This window comes from Cydia splendana, chromosome 4, assembly GCF_910591565.1.
Source record: "Cydia splendana chromosome 4, ilCydSple1.2, whole genome shotgun sequence".
NCBI lineage: Eukaryota > Metazoa > Arthropoda > Insecta > Lepidoptera > Tortricidae > Cydia > Cydia splendana.
The window spans coordinates 24,796,457-24,812,273 of record NC_085963.1 but is presented as its reverse complement, the minus strand read 5'-3'; the positions used below and the strand labels follow the sequence as shown (position 1 = coordinate 24,812,273).

Below are 15,817 nucleotides of genomic sequence, written 5' to 3'. Positions count from 1 at the left end.
TTTGTTTTAAATCCTTCAAGCCGCATGAGACTCGATTGTGATAATCGATTGTTTCCTTACCGATAACCGACTGCGACTCTAACCTTTCTCACAGTGTCATAATCGAATCATTCGATTAAGATCGATATCTTTGTTTGCGTTGGTTATTGACTATCTTATAGTGTCCGACCGAAACATGTTTTTTTGCCGAAACCGAAACCGAAACCGAATGTTCGGCTTCGGCTCTAGTTTCGGCCGAAACCGAAACCGAAACCGAAACTTTTGTAGACTTGTTAAAATCGTTGAAAAAATGTCATAAAACCGCTTTTACACACATATTATGGGGCTGACAACACCCAATGTCCTTGAAATTGATGTTACTTAAGCAGTTTTTTAAGAAAATTACTAGAGTTAGACCAAGATAATTCTGCAACGATTTTGATAACACATGCAGTGCAAGTGTTACTTTAAACGTCAAAACTTCCATGAAATTATGACGTATAAATAACATTTGCACTAGTAGCACTGCGTATGCTATCAAAATCATTGCAGAATTTTCTTGGTCTAACTCTATTCATTCACCAGTCAAGCTAACATGTATAGATACAGGGTCAACCAAAAAACCAACCAAGAACGCGAGCGCAGCGAGCGCGAAATTTTTTGTTAACAATATCGCAAGGCCGGGTACCGATCTTCACCTGAGGGGCTACCGCGAAAACCGAAATTCGCAAATTGCGGGGATCTTTCTCTTTTACTCCAATGAAGGCGTAATTAGAGTGACAGAGAAAAATGCCCGCAATTTGCGAACTTCGATTTTCGCGGTTATAGCCCTGGGCCTAAAAGTCCGAAGTGCCCCCGTGAGGCGAACTTTCATGCGAAGTCAAAGCCGTGCTTCAGGCTTCAGGATAAGTAGTTAAGCACAGACTCCAACCAATGTCCATTGTATTAAAAAGCGATACCGCAGGCCGAGCATGGCGTAGCGAGACCAAAGGCTAAGCTGAAGTAGAGGACATGTGGAACACAAACCAATGGTAAATTGAGGTAAAAAGTGAGGCTAAGGTCGAGCATTCGTATGAAAAACTGTACTGGGGACACTTTTAAGGGTTTTTTCTTCGTTTTAATCAATAGTCAGCTGTTCAGCTTCGCAAAATATTAACTATTGAGAAAATCAACTTTGCGGCACTAAGTTGAGCGTAGCCTTTAGCCTCGCTTAAAATTTGCCATTAGAGGTAGATAGAACAAGTGCGAGTCGGACTCGCGCACGAAGGGTTCCGTACCATAATGCAAAAAAAAAAAAACAAAAAAAAAAAACCAAAAAAAAACGGTCACCCATCCAAGTACTGACCACTCCCGACGTTGCTTAACTTTGGTCAAAAATCACGTTTGTTATATGGGAACCCCATTTAAATCTTTATTTTATTCTGTTTTTAGTATTTGTTGTTATAGCGGCAACAGAAATACATCATCTGTGAAAATTTCAACTGTCTAGCTATAACGGTTCGTGAGATACAGCCTGGTGACAGACGGACGGACGGACGGACGGACGGAAGGACGGACAGCGAAGTCTTAGTAATAGGGTCCCGTTTTACCCTTTAGGTACGGAACCCTAAAAATGAGTGAATAAGAGCGAAAAAGACATCGACTCGTGCCGAGCTGATACTCGGCCAACGGCTACGTGCGACAGTGCTATCTCATTCACTCCGATACAATTAGACAGTGTGCGCGTTATAGGTATTGACAGCCTCTTAAGACTGCGTCGACCGTCCAGTGGCGCTCTCATTAGTGGAATTGTGTTTTATAATAAACCAATTAATTTCTGTACCTATACATGAATCAGTATATGTAGGTATGTATTAATATTGTTGTCCTACTTATTCCCCAACTTTTGGTGTTTGTCCGAAGTACCATTTCGTAAGTTTCGGCCCGGCCGAATGGTTCGGCCGTTTTTTGGCCGAAACCGAAACTACAGCCGAAACATGATTTTTTGGCCGAAACTGGCCGAAACCGAAACCGAACCTTCGGTCGGACACTACTATCTTATGATAGTATTGCTTAATTTAAATTGAATGTAAGCTTTAATGCTGTTGGGTTCTTGATTGAGTCTAATAATGAAATTTACTCAATTTTTTTAACTGTTGGAAATATGTTCCAGTGTTCATGTATAAATGTTTTACAGGCTTTCAAACTTCTTAACTGACACTCGCGAACAAAGTTATTCGATTTCGTGTATTTTGAGTCATAAGTGTCATAACCTAAAGATTCTAATCAACTGAAGAATCTTTTGCGTAAGTACCTACACTACTAGAGCTTTTGCGTACAAACGTAGTTCTCATTTTACTCTCTGGATATTGATTGGATGTCCACCATTCTCATCAGTCCATCAGTTAAAATCATTATTTGATCTCTCTTTTTGATTTGTCCAAACGACATTAAGGCTGCCTTTCCACTGAGGCGGAGATAAGAAGAGACGTGAGGAAAACAGACAACAGCAGTATCTCTTCTCCGCTCCGCTGGATTACAACCGATGCTATTGGTTGATTCCCGGCATTCCCGCACGTCTCCTCTCATCTCCGCTCATCTTTTCCTCAGTGGAAAGGCAGCTTTAAAGCGGAAAAATCAAATCCCATAGAGTTGAACTAACCACAAGACCTGTCCTGTTATCTAAGACCTAACTTTAACATCAGCCTGCTAACAATAAATTCCAATTCCGAACACCGATCGTCCGTCCGTCGCCATTTGCAATTCTATATTGTTCCGAGAATATGAGTAACGGCGCGACGTGATTCTATGCGTATTATAATGTTGTCTGTATTGTATGTAAGAGTGATAACCACGTAACATTAAGAATTTTAGCAACAGCTTATGTGTACAATAATAATTAGGAATTTACGTCTTTTTGAAAGGTAGCACAAAAGTCAGCGATAGTGACGATGATTTGATTTACATTGCTGCTACTGTATGAAATTTTGCTGAGTGGTGTTTGAAGCCAGAAATGTAGGTTGATGTTTTGTGATTAACGTTTGTTATGGAGTGAGTGGAGTGACTGTAGGTATGTTCGTTTGTTCGTAGAGATGGGTAGTGAGTAAATACTCACGGGTAAATACCGAGTAAATACTCAGTATTTACTCAATATACCCGTATTTAATTTACTCGTTTATACCCAAATTGGTGGGTATAAACTATTTAGAGTGCTGAAAGGTGCATATAAATTTGAAATATACATAGGTGTATTTTGTAAGCCGCTATTGGATTAAGAACTCAAAATTGTAAGAAATGTATTTTTATGAGGGGCTCTCCACTCCATACATGTAACTAATTGTCACAAAAAAAAATATTCAGAAACTACCAACGTGTTGCACATCATTAAATGGGTCTTTAAAAATAACTGGAATGTTTCTAAGAACTTTTTTGGATAAATTGAATATTTTTGGAAAAAACCGCTTCGAAAGGCCAAAATAATGTTTATCTCTCTATAACTTTCGAACCAAAGTTCAGAAAAAAATATGAAAACATATCGGGAAATTAGCTGTATAATAGAGTACATAAAACAATATTTTGAACATCATCGGTTGAGCCATTTTTGAGTTTTCTTTAAAAAACCCTTAATAAAAGGTCGTAAGTGCCGCGTAAACATGCACTTTTGCGCGACATGCAGTTATCTAGAACATCGATAGAATTTAAGTAAAGTAAATACCTTCTTATTTAAAACAAAATTGTTAACTATGCATTATCACAATTTCCTCTCACTGATAATTACCTTTTTTTTCCAAAAATAAGCGTCCTATATGCTTTTTATTTTATAGATATTGTTAATACACGTTAGCACTCTTCAATAAAAGACAATTTTGTTCTTAAATCTCACTTTTTGAATATTTTATAAGCAATCGTTTTTACGCACCTAAATGAGTAAATACGGGTATTTATCGGGTGCTTTGAGTAAATACCGAGTAAATACTCAGTATTTACTCACCCCTGTAGCCATCTCTATTTGATAGCAGTTGTGATCATTTTAGGTGTTTTGTGTGGCTTTTGTTTATAAAATGAAGGACTTTTGCATGTTTTGGCCTCATGCAAACTTAAGGACGCTATATAAAGACCCCGTTTTCTTGGATCTTGTTTAGTTGACATTTTTCCTATTATATATTCTTGTATTACTTATTGAGAAATGTTAAAAGTAAAGGATCCAAAAGCTAAAGAAGAAAACCAGAATGTCATTGTCAAGAAATACCTATTATGTGTCGAATCGTAATAAAGGATCTTGGAGGCTTACGTCACGACGATGCGTTACATTTTTTTATCCGATGAAGACTTTAATAAATAATTTTAAGAATAAGTAAGTCTTTAAAACCTCTATACAAGATTGCTATGAATTAATTTGCTCTAGCTAAAGGTCTACCTACCATTGGTCTTTTAATAATAATTAAAGTTATTTTAATTAAAATTATAGTTAAGCAACAATAAAACGTTATTAGAACGTCCGCTTTCAAAGGATCTTACATTGACCGTCCTCTCGTAACCATTTTCATAATTACTTTCATTTAATTATTAATTTTATCTTATCTATTAAAAGCTTATCATTATTACTAATTAACAATGCAGACTGCATAAATGCTTATTATTTGAATTGGATACTAAAAATACTAAAATGCAGTTCATGAATTTATAGAACGTAAACTTTTAACTGCAGGTACGGCGCCTTTGGATATAAAGTATTTTAATTCTTGCTTAACTCAGACGATTCATGAAGTACCTACGAGGTGGTTTTATAGTAGAAAGGTAGCTTACTTTCATTAGATGTTTAATCCGGTCCAATCAATCCGTTACAGCAAAACCTATATAATTGGCAGTCACCCATTAGGTATATCTCTAAGACGAAAGATGAACCTATTAAGTAATTGAATTAGTTTATTTCAAAGGCATGTGTGCCGTTTATGTATACGTGATGCCGATATTTACCTACAATAATTAGGATACGTACTATTTTTTTTTATATAATTAATCCTTACAAAATTAACCGTACTTATACATTCTATTGAGAAAGATGTTATAAATTGAATGTCGAAATGGCCTCCAAAGTTATACAACTAACAATGAAACCTGGACAAAGACTCGTGAGAAAGAAAGATCAAACGAATAGCAAAATAGACCATGATCTTATGCTAAAACAGTCATACATTTCGTGATTTAGTTAAAGACAAGGTAAGATAAGTTGTAGGTATAAAGGGGCCCACTGATTAACAGTCCGCCGGACGGTATCGGCCTGTCAGTTAGAACAAAACTTTGACAGTTCCGAACAACTGACAGGCCGATACCGTCCGGCGGACTGTTAATCAGTGGGCCCCTTTCGGTATGTCAAAAAACGATTTTCGGTAAGTTTTGCTAGTTTTTAGGGTTCCGTACCCAACGGGTAAAAACGGGACCCTATTACTAAGACTACGCTGTCCGTCCGTCCGTCACCAGGCTGTATCTCATGAACCGTGATAGCTAGGCAGTACGTAGGCAGTTGAAATTTTCACAGATGATGTATTTCTGTTGCCGCTATAACAACAAATACTAATAAGTACGGAACCCTCGGTGGGCGAGTCCGACTCGCACTTGTCCGGTTTTTTTTAATGATATAGGAGGCACGCGAGCAGAGAGTTCGGTTGGCCCAATTGTCATACCTTAGTTACCTGTTACGGCACAAAAACCTTACAACCGGATCGCGAAATAATTTACAACACGTTATTGTATGTAATAATGAGATAAATTACAAAATCGGAAATAATTAGCAATTCAAACAGATGCTCTACACGAATTAATTGGCGTGATATAATACACGTAACACGAATTACATACAAATCAAATTGCGTAATTCGTAAACGTGAGCTTTGCGCACTTTCTATTTGTTTTGTGGACAGACAAAAGGGTTTATATCATTTACTAGTGGACCACTCTCTATACAAACCATAGAGAATAGTTATTTGTACAACAAGAGATCAAAGTTTGATATTTCTTCGAGTGCTTATTTTGAGTCCCGTGCAAGCGTAATATTCTATAATAGATTCACGAGCGTAGCGAGAAAATGCGATTTTGCTCACTGATTTTAAGTAGCACAGTACCCTTGTTCGAGCTCTTGAGGTGAAAATATAATTATGTTCCGCTAGGATACAAACGTAGTTCCCATTTACTCCCTAGTTATAGACATTATGGAAACTATTTTCAGACAATTTATTTTATTTCATCCTTATTTGACAAAAGACAAACTTATCTTACAAAAGGCGGACTTAATGCCGAGAGGCATTCTCTAACAGTCAACCTTAAAGCGGAGCAATTTTTTATATATCGCAGTCGATGTAAGCTGTACCTCCTCAAAATACCTTCTTTAGTCGCTGCAACTATCATCTGCGAAGATGCTGTGGCCAATGATAGATTACCCTTCGTTTGGTTAAAGCCCCCTCTGAACTAGCCTCCACCTTGCCTAGAAAGTAAAAAAACCAACAAAGTCAATTAAAACACGCTTCACTAATTGTACCCACAAACATCAAATTATCTCCAACATCCTACGGTCTAGTTCAGCATCCTGCCCCATATCATAGTCATTGCGCAGCGTTCGTTGACCCGTGACGAAACCCCATACGCGCTCGGGTTGGTCAACCTAATATTAATCTAGATGCCTAGCCAAGATGACAATTTTACATGAACAAACGTGAAACGAAAATTAACTTAAAAAAAGAAAAACTGATTCAAAAAGGATCAACTCTATCATATGGCACTTTTATGAATCCAAATGCTATAAGATTTGAGGATTTCCTCATGAACCTCGTCATCAGAACTAGGTTTTGACTAAAATGGGACCGACTTTTGGATACATATACTTTCATACAAAAAAATATTTTTCTAAATCGGTTAAGAAAAGACGGAGTTTTTTTTTTTTTTTTTTAATGGCATCGCGCTCCTGGCGCATTCAGCCAAACGAGTAAAACGGGGAAACGCAATTAAAGGATTACATAATAACGGATATTTCGGAATTTTGGACAAGGATCAGGGAAAGGTAACGTATAGTAAATTATAGTTTTATATTATGATGTGAAAGGAATGAATACAATATTTTAAATACATATGGAGAGGAATCATTAATATGCAGGAGTGATGTAATGGATGTAGGAAACGGAACTTTTATATCTGACAGCTGTCTTAATAACAAGGAACAATCATGTAGGTTACATGCAAAAAATATATGGTTAAGATCAGCGGGGTCAGCTCCGCAAATACATGCAGAACTGGCCACGCGATTTTGCAGTTTCAGGTGTTGCGGAGTACATACATGACCCAACCTCATTCGGATTAACATACTGGTAGCCGGTTTTGACAAAGAGATTTTAGCAAACCATGGTTTGGCAGGAATTGATGTTTGAATGCTCCGATAGTGTAACCCAGGAGCAGTACCTGCACCCGATGTCCACTGTTTCGTCCACTCCTTTCGTAGGTATAATTTGGGCAAAGCTAACAGGTCTTCAGAAACATTTTTAAATGGAAACATGTCTCCACAGCTAATAGCATCTCGAGCTAATTCATCAACTTTTTCATTGCCTTTAATCCCTCTGTGACCAGGAATCCAAGCAATAGAGACAGAATACCCTTGTAAATGACATTTTAACAATAAGCTACGGATTTGATAAATAATTGGATTATGAGATTTAGATTTGAAAGGAAATTTAGATATTGCTTGAAGAGAACTTAAAGAGTCTGAAAAAATAATTGTGTTTTTAAGATGCATTATGATGATAAATTCTAATGCTTTCAGGATTCCAAAGCATTCACCACTGTACACAGAGGATTCAGGAGGCAACTTTATCTTTTGGTAAATATTGGATTGAATGTGAAGTACACCAATACCAACACAGCCATTGGTGGACATCTTAGAAGCATCTGTATACATATGATTAGCACCCTGACAATCAGTACCAATAAAACCCAGAAATTGTTGGTTTTGATCTATATCATTCTTTGAAATACCTATATTCAGGAGAACCGGCGGGACTAATGTAAGAGACTCATATTCATGTTGAAAAATGGGAAGTGTAGAAGAGCTAACAGTGGGAGCTGAAATAGATTTAAGCTTTTGAAAACTTTTGATTAAACAAGGAGGACTCTTGTGTTTCCAATAATTGGATGTAGTTATTTGAAGAAGGAGGCTAGACAACATACCCCAGAGTTGGTGATTAGAGAATTGGGAGCAACGGAAAATAAATCTATCACAAAGATATTGGCGTCGTAAATGGAGCGGAGGCTCAACACACTCAACTTGCATAGCATTAATAGGGCTTGAATTCATGGCGCCACAAATTATTCTCAGGGCTTTAGATTGAATACGGTCTAGTTTTTGGAATCCAGCTACATATCCAGGCTCTAACAAAAATGTCCCGTAATCTAAAATACTTCTTATTAAGGCATTGTACATTAATTTCATACAAAAAGGATGTGAACCCCACCAAACACCAGAAACACACCTAAGGATATTAATATTTTTTTCACATTTAGAAACTATGTACTCACAATGTGGGAGGCCTGTTAATTTACTGTCTAAAATGACACCAAGGAATTTAGTTTTATCTTTTACTGAAACGGAGTAGTTATCAAATTGAACCTTGATTGGAGGAGGAAATAGCTTTCTAGTAAATAAAACCACAACACTTTTAGAAACAGAAAGTTCTAAACCATTAGAATCTAACCATGACTTCAAGAAACCTAAGGAACAAGTGACCGATCTACTGGCCTGTTCAGGAGAAAGATTTGATGAGTAAAGTAATAAATCGTCGGCATACTGTAAGACCCTAACTGTACCATTTAGAGATGACTCTAAATCAGACGTATATATATTGTATAACAATGGACTTAATACAGATCCTTGTGGTAGTCCTCTCCACACTAAACGAGAAATTCTATTGTTGTTGTCTATAAGAAGACTAATGGACCGTTCAGATAAAAGGTTTATTACAAAATTACTTAACATTTCTGGAATGCCTAACTTGAGAAGCTTTTCATGTAACACAGAAACCAAAACATTATCATAAGCAGCACTTATATCCAGAAAAGCGGCTACTACTGACTCATTTTTAGAAAAAGCCAATCGTATATCTGCAATTAATATTGACAAACTATCATAGGTAGATCTACCTTTTCGGAATCCAAACTGACTATGAGATAGTAATTGGTTCTTTTCAACAAAAAATTCTAGTCTGTTTTTAATTAAGTGTTCAGCTATTTTTGCAAATACTGAAGAAAGGGCAATAGGGTGATAGGATGAAACATCTGATGCTGGTTTATTGGGTTTTAAAATAGGAATAACTATTTGGGATCTCCATGAATCTGGGACTATACCGGACTGAATAACTGAATTTACTATGCTTAGATAATAAGAAAGTATGCCATCACTGGCATTTACTAAAAATGAGTAAGGCACTCCATCTTCACCAGGAGCACTATCTTTTAAATTACTTAACACACTTTTTAATTCCTCCATTTTAAAAGGGCAATTAAAGGTGGAATCTAAGGAAGGATCGTATAAAAATGTTGCAGGTTGGAACACAAACTCTTCAGGAACAGATGAAGGTGCTAGTCCGTCTATAAATTGTTGTGCAAGATTAGGAGGCAGTGTACGCCTTGAGGGTTCATTGAATGCATGTCTGAACCTTTTGATGTTGTTCCATACTATGGAAGGTTTTACATTGGGATTGAGAGACGCACAAAATCGTCTCCAACCTTCATATTTCTTCCTACGTAACAATTTCTTGGTATCACGCGCAACCTGCATATAAGACTCAAAGTTTTCAGTTGTCATAGAATGGCGATAAAGTTTCTCAGCCTCCTTTCTGTTTTTAATTGCTTGGGAACAATCCTGATCCCACCAAGGTGGAGAGGGAATTTTATTAATTACACTATTCTTTACAGGGAATACATCATCAGCTACTTCTATGATCACCCTGGCCAGGGCAACCGAGCAGCCGACTATGTCAGTATCATCTAAACTAGGCAAAAACAACAATTTCTTCTCTACACAGCTTTTGAAATTTTCCCAGTCAACATTACATAAATTGTATTTAAGCCTTGGGCTAGGTTTCGGAGATGGACGTGTAGATGAAGGAAATGAGACTATAATTGGAAAATGATCACTACCAAATGTAGAATCAAGAGTTTGCCAGGTGAAAGAAGATGCAAGTTCAGCAGAGCAAATGGATAGATCAACAGCGCTGGGTGATTCTGTAGGCGCTGTACGGCGAGTTGGAGAGCCAGTATTAAGTACACAAAGATTGTGATCATCTAAGATTTTTAAAACACGAAGTCCATTATAGTTGGATACTGAACTGCCCCAAAACTGATGGTGTGAGTTGAAATCTCCTAGAATCAACAAGGGCCTAGGTAGAGAAGAAATTATATGTTCTAATTCATTAAAAATAGAAGATGATTGATGAGGAATATATACAGAGAGAATGCAGATGTTATTTACAATGGCAGCAACAATTGAGAAATCATCACTGTGAGATGGAAGCTGAAGAGATGAAAATGATTCAGAGTTCCTGATGAGTAAAGCTACTCCACCCCACCCATCAGGACGGTCCTCTCTGAGGCATGAATAGCCAGTAGCTCTAAGAAGAGCTCCAGGCTTGAGCCATGTCTCAGATAGGGCAAAAACACATGGATTAAATTTATTTAATAAATGAATTAAATCATGTTTTTTATTGATTATGCTTCTGCAATTCCACTGTATTATATTGTCCATTATTTTTAATTGCAAATGTAAGAGAGTCGATCATAGGGGCAACGTGAGACGGTAAAGTAAGGTTTGGCTTAGACAATAGAGTTCTTAGGGCCTCAATAGACTCGGCGATTACTAGTCTATCTTCTTTTTCTGTTTCCTGACGTAGAGCACAACCGTTTTGAGGAGAAGGGATGGCGTATTCGCTTATAATGGCCCGATGTGCAGCCACATCATAGCCAAGTGTAGTCTTTTTAACAGAAGGACGAGGTTTCAAAAAAATAGTTTTTCTACTGCTATGGCTAGGAAGGCGCATATTCGAACTTGGGCCTGGAACTGAAGTTTGGACACTGTTACGAGGTAAATCTGATCGAGTATGTGATGGTGACACTTGTGATTTGACCATGTCTGCAAACGATTTCGATATGGCTGGATGCAGTTTAACTGCTTCTCCATAGGAGATGCAGTTATTAGCCATACTGACTTTGATCTCTTTTTGTCTAACATATTCTGGACATGACCTGTTTGTGGCAAAGTGAAAGCCATTGCACAAACAGCAAATGGCTTTCTCCTCCTCCACAACACAGGTATTTCCCGCATGCATTTCTCCACACTTAAAGCATTTGGGCTTTGAACGGCAATTGTTTTTTGTATGACCGAATTTACAGCATAAAAAGCATTGAATGGTAGGAAAAATGTACAATTCCACGGCAAGAGAGTTGTAGCATGAAAAGACTCGTTTAGGTAATACTTGACCATCAAATGTCAATACGACTGTCTCTGAGGGTTGCCAGGTAGTAGAACCATTAACCACAACTCTGTGATTTAAACGTCGTACTTTTAGTACCTTTCCACACCCCATGGGCACGGAAATGTTGGAAATTATTTCTTCCTCCGACCACTGTGCAGGAATACCGCGAACCAAGCCCATACGGGTCACCGAAAATGACGGAATGTATGCAGTAAGATTTTCTGACTCAAGGCACGTATCAGTAACAAATAAGTTCGCATCTATGTAATTTGAAAACGACATTGCTATACGTGTCCTACCAATGCGCTTAACACTTCCATTTATAATGTTTTTGAAACCTTTTTTGACTAAGAATTTCCCAAAGGAGACCGGGTGTAAGGATGATTTTGCATCAGTTTGTTTAATTTGAACGTGCACCGTAAAGGGAGCAACATCTGAAGATGAGAATAAATTCCTGCCAACCTTGGCGCTAGTATTGTCATTGTTTGTATTTAATTTATCCGAAGAGTTTACGTTAGGCTGAATATTAGACTTTGAAGGAGCTTGGGTGTCTTGTATGTTCTCCTGACAATCGCACGAATAGTCCCCGCCATTATTTTTCCTTCTTTTTTTATTACATGCTTTGCATCGTTTGTGACTCTTATTTCTTTTACGTTCACTCCTGCTTTCCACAGAAGTGTCCGTGTCCATAGCCGATTCTACTGTTATATTACTTCCGACCTGGAGGTTTTCACCTCCAGGGTCAGGGGGATCGTCGTCCCCCGCCATTACATATCGCCAAAAAACTTACCAACTACGACGAAATCACACTAATTATATATACAAATACAATAATATATACAAACTATGTGAAAAATTATATACAAATTACCGATTCCCTGATCTACAATATTAAAATTGAAATTAAATTTACAAGAAACCTAAAACTTGACCGCCGCGTTTCACGTTTCCCGCGCTTTTTTTCAAAAGACGGAGTTCCTTGGCATGTCCCATTGCTCGTAGGTTAGCCAACGCTATGACACATTCCTTGCTCGTGCACTTATTAACGCGCGTGGCAGTTTGGTGAACGTCCTTTGCCATAATTGGTCTCATTAAAAAGGTGAAGTAAGATAGTCTAGATTGCTTATGGTAGCTGGATTGCAAGTTACGTATACTCTGGTAAGCCAGCTTGGTCAGCAAAAATAGGCAGCTTTAAAAAATTTAGGTGTATATTTATTTATTTTCGCCGGGCACAGATGGGAATAGGTGTTTTCATATATATTATTCACATTTGTACCCGGTCACTTGGAGCGGGGATAAATGGGAATTCGTCAAAATATAGGCGGGAAGAATCGATTCCATGTACCTACAATTATTTGAATTTCAAGCCTTATTCTACTGACATGACTTGGCTTACCAGAGTATATGTTTGCATAAGCACTAGGAGAATATAGACATAGACATTGCTTTCCCGTGTTACAAGTATGTGGATTGTGGAGTCGAATGCAACACGCGTTTTCGAAGACAGTAAGAGGGCATTGGACCGGACTAAGCTCTTTTTGTGCCATTTGGACCTCGCGGGCAATTTGCAAGTAGAAGTGACGAGGACAAAAACGTGGACACGTACTTATTGTAAAGCTTTGAAACTTTTCACACAAGCTCCTTTTCACTTAGAGAGAAACAAGTGTAGAATACCGCAAAAGGATATCTTTTTAAATGTAGATATATCTAGACAAAACATTTTTATCTATCCCACAATGCACTTGATGTAACAAATGATGCACAGTCGAAATTAATTAAAAATATTCGAATTTAAAAAATGAAAGGTGAATGAAAACTTATCTCTAAAGAAGGCTGTAAACTTGCCAGTATTTCGCTTTTAGTTTCATTTTATTTCATTTCATGTAAGTACCACTGTACTTCGGTTATTAATTCGCGACTTTTGGCCGCGCGTGTATGTGTATTTTAAAAAAGTTGACTCAAACTAAAAGTCCATAGTGCATTCCGCCAATGTCAACTTTTTTTACGCTCAAACCTGCATCTGAATCAGCCGTGGCGTCACCGGCGACATTCTTTACCACACGGATACGCATTAGGTAATCGGTGAAACGATACCTATATGATGGTTTTTATTAGAAACTGGCTCGGCGCGTGCGCGGCGGATACCTAATGGTCTTGGTTTACAGCCTTAGATTGTTGAGATAGCCTTTTGCTTTGCGTGAGGTCGCGTCTTGGGTAAATATTTCAACAACGAAGCTTCTGGTGGCTATTTGCAGCTCGCAAATAAGGCTGTGGTTATTTAGAAAAAAACTTAAGGTATCCCTATCTCAGAATGAAGTGTATTAACCTTAAGGGATTTTATATTGAAAAGGAAAAATAGGAATGACTGTATTTATATTTGGTCAAACCAATTTGTCAGTCAGTAAGAACCAGGAAAACTATACTCATCCTTTTCTTTGTGTGTGTAAGACAAAGATAGTATGATTCTCTATGATTGAGACAGTCCTATGACAAACTATAATTGATATTATTGATAAATCTTTCATTCTGCAAACTTTTGAACCCCTCGTATTTAGCTTTCATGCCTTTCATAGTAATATTGCCACTGGCGTCTTAAAGGTGTTTCGTATCCCTAAATCGCGCAAAAACTTCAATTTTAAGTAAACTTACTTATTTATCTATGGTCCGGTCTATAAAGTTCGTATAAAACAAGAGAATATCGCTGGTTCATCAAACAATATTTCACAATGAGCGCGGTTAAAGCTCAAATACCTTAGTCCTTACTGTATCCTTATGTATACCTACTGTTGCACCACCGACGCATTTCACACTTCTTGGAAACAACGTTTTTGTCTTTTTGTTTTGTTTGTAAGCCTTTGCTTTGCCCTTTCCTTATTTGTCTGTAGTGTTAATGAATGATATACATACTTCCTTTATGTAATTCCGTTAATTCTTAATACAAATCGGTTACAAAAATAAGGTAGGTAGTTCATACACGTCTGTAAACCCTAACCTAAACTTTAAACCTAAGCACAAGGAATTATTTGACGAAATGAGTGATCAATTGATCAACAATAATCAACGTATGTATTTGGTTTATGTGTATGTACATATTTGATCTACTATGCTGTGGCGTTAAATAAATGTATTTTCTTTCTTTATTAATATGTTGGGTCATGGGTGTCGCTTGAAACATTTTTCTGACAATTTATTGCGTTTAAACCGGTGACATAACCAACATACTCTTATCGAATACCATACGCTTTCTAAGTAAATTATTCCCAAGGGTTCATTATTCAGCAGGCATTTGTCAACAGTGGCGATAAAATCGCGCAATCAGAGAACTTATCTGGTTTTAGATTATCTGTTGGACTAGTTTATGGTACTAGTTTTAGAATTGATGTATTAAGAGTAGGAGGGTCTGAAATGTAGGTTATTTTTAGTTTAAGTTGGTCTGTCAAGCTTGTTTCCGATTTAATGATTACTACTATTACTATGAGCTATTTTATTTTTATAAAAAAACCCAAAGCAACTATAACAAACGTTCTGTGTCAAAAAATATGATTAACATTGGGTAGGTAACATAACTTTTCCAGTCATTAAACTTTTATTTAGCGATAAGAATGAAATACTCGTAGGTATTTAAATCTTGATCGTCAGGCAAACTCTGGGAAACACAGGAAGCCATATAATTGATATAATGATTATCTTCAAAGTCTTAATTAAACAATAACACTTTAGTATATTTGAGGACTTTTAACTTTATAAATATTTACGAAACCCCACAGCGTTCCACGAATGTCATTCAGATTGCATGCCGCGTTGATCGCTCTTGGAAACCAGGAGCCCATCCAGATTCAACAACTTGTTACAGTTTTGATATTGTTTTGATACGACATTAAAAATCCATCACGCTGATTGGTGCATGCGAAATGAAGTGGAAGTCGTGCGTGAGATGCGCGCCCATCACCAAGACGATCGTCAAGGTCGTATCTTCATCTCTTCCTTGTCGTATCCTCATGGCTGAGGGACGTGACGAATGTGGACACTCTTCACCAGTGCTCTCCAGGCCGCGCTGTCCTGGGCCCAGTGCATGCTAGCCTGCAATGTGGCGTTTGTCTCTGACGTTATTCTGTTCGCCCAACGCGTGGCCGTAACGTCCAGCCCTACGCTTCCTTGCCATGCGGCCAGTAATAATGAGCTTTTCCAGGCCCTGTCCTGCTCAGATGGCCGAAGACACAAGGTCGTATCAAAACCAGTTTAAAACCAAAACAAATTGTGAAATTAGAATCGACTTCAAGCTCGTTATTAGAACACTCTTGCTTGGTTAAGCCCGCAAGAGTTTGTTTACGACATTTTCTACATACCTC

At 37.6% G+C, this 15,817-nt stretch overlaps 1 protein-coding gene and 1 long non-coding RNA gene across 4 annotated transcripts in view; both read left to right on the top strand.

Annotated features, from left to right (window-relative positions):
* LOC134790125 (rho GTPase-activating protein conundrum) overlaps positions 1-15,817 on the top strand; it is a 169,771-nt gene that overhangs the window by 14,322 nt on the left and 139,632 nt on the right. The window lies entirely within an intron of this gene.
* LOC134790124 (uncharacterized) lies at positions 7,361-10,704 on the top strand. Its single transcript, XR_010144158.1, has 2 exons — positions 7,361-9,573; positions 9,913-10,704. It is a non-coding gene; the product is annotated as an uncharacterized LOC134790124 (long non-coding RNA).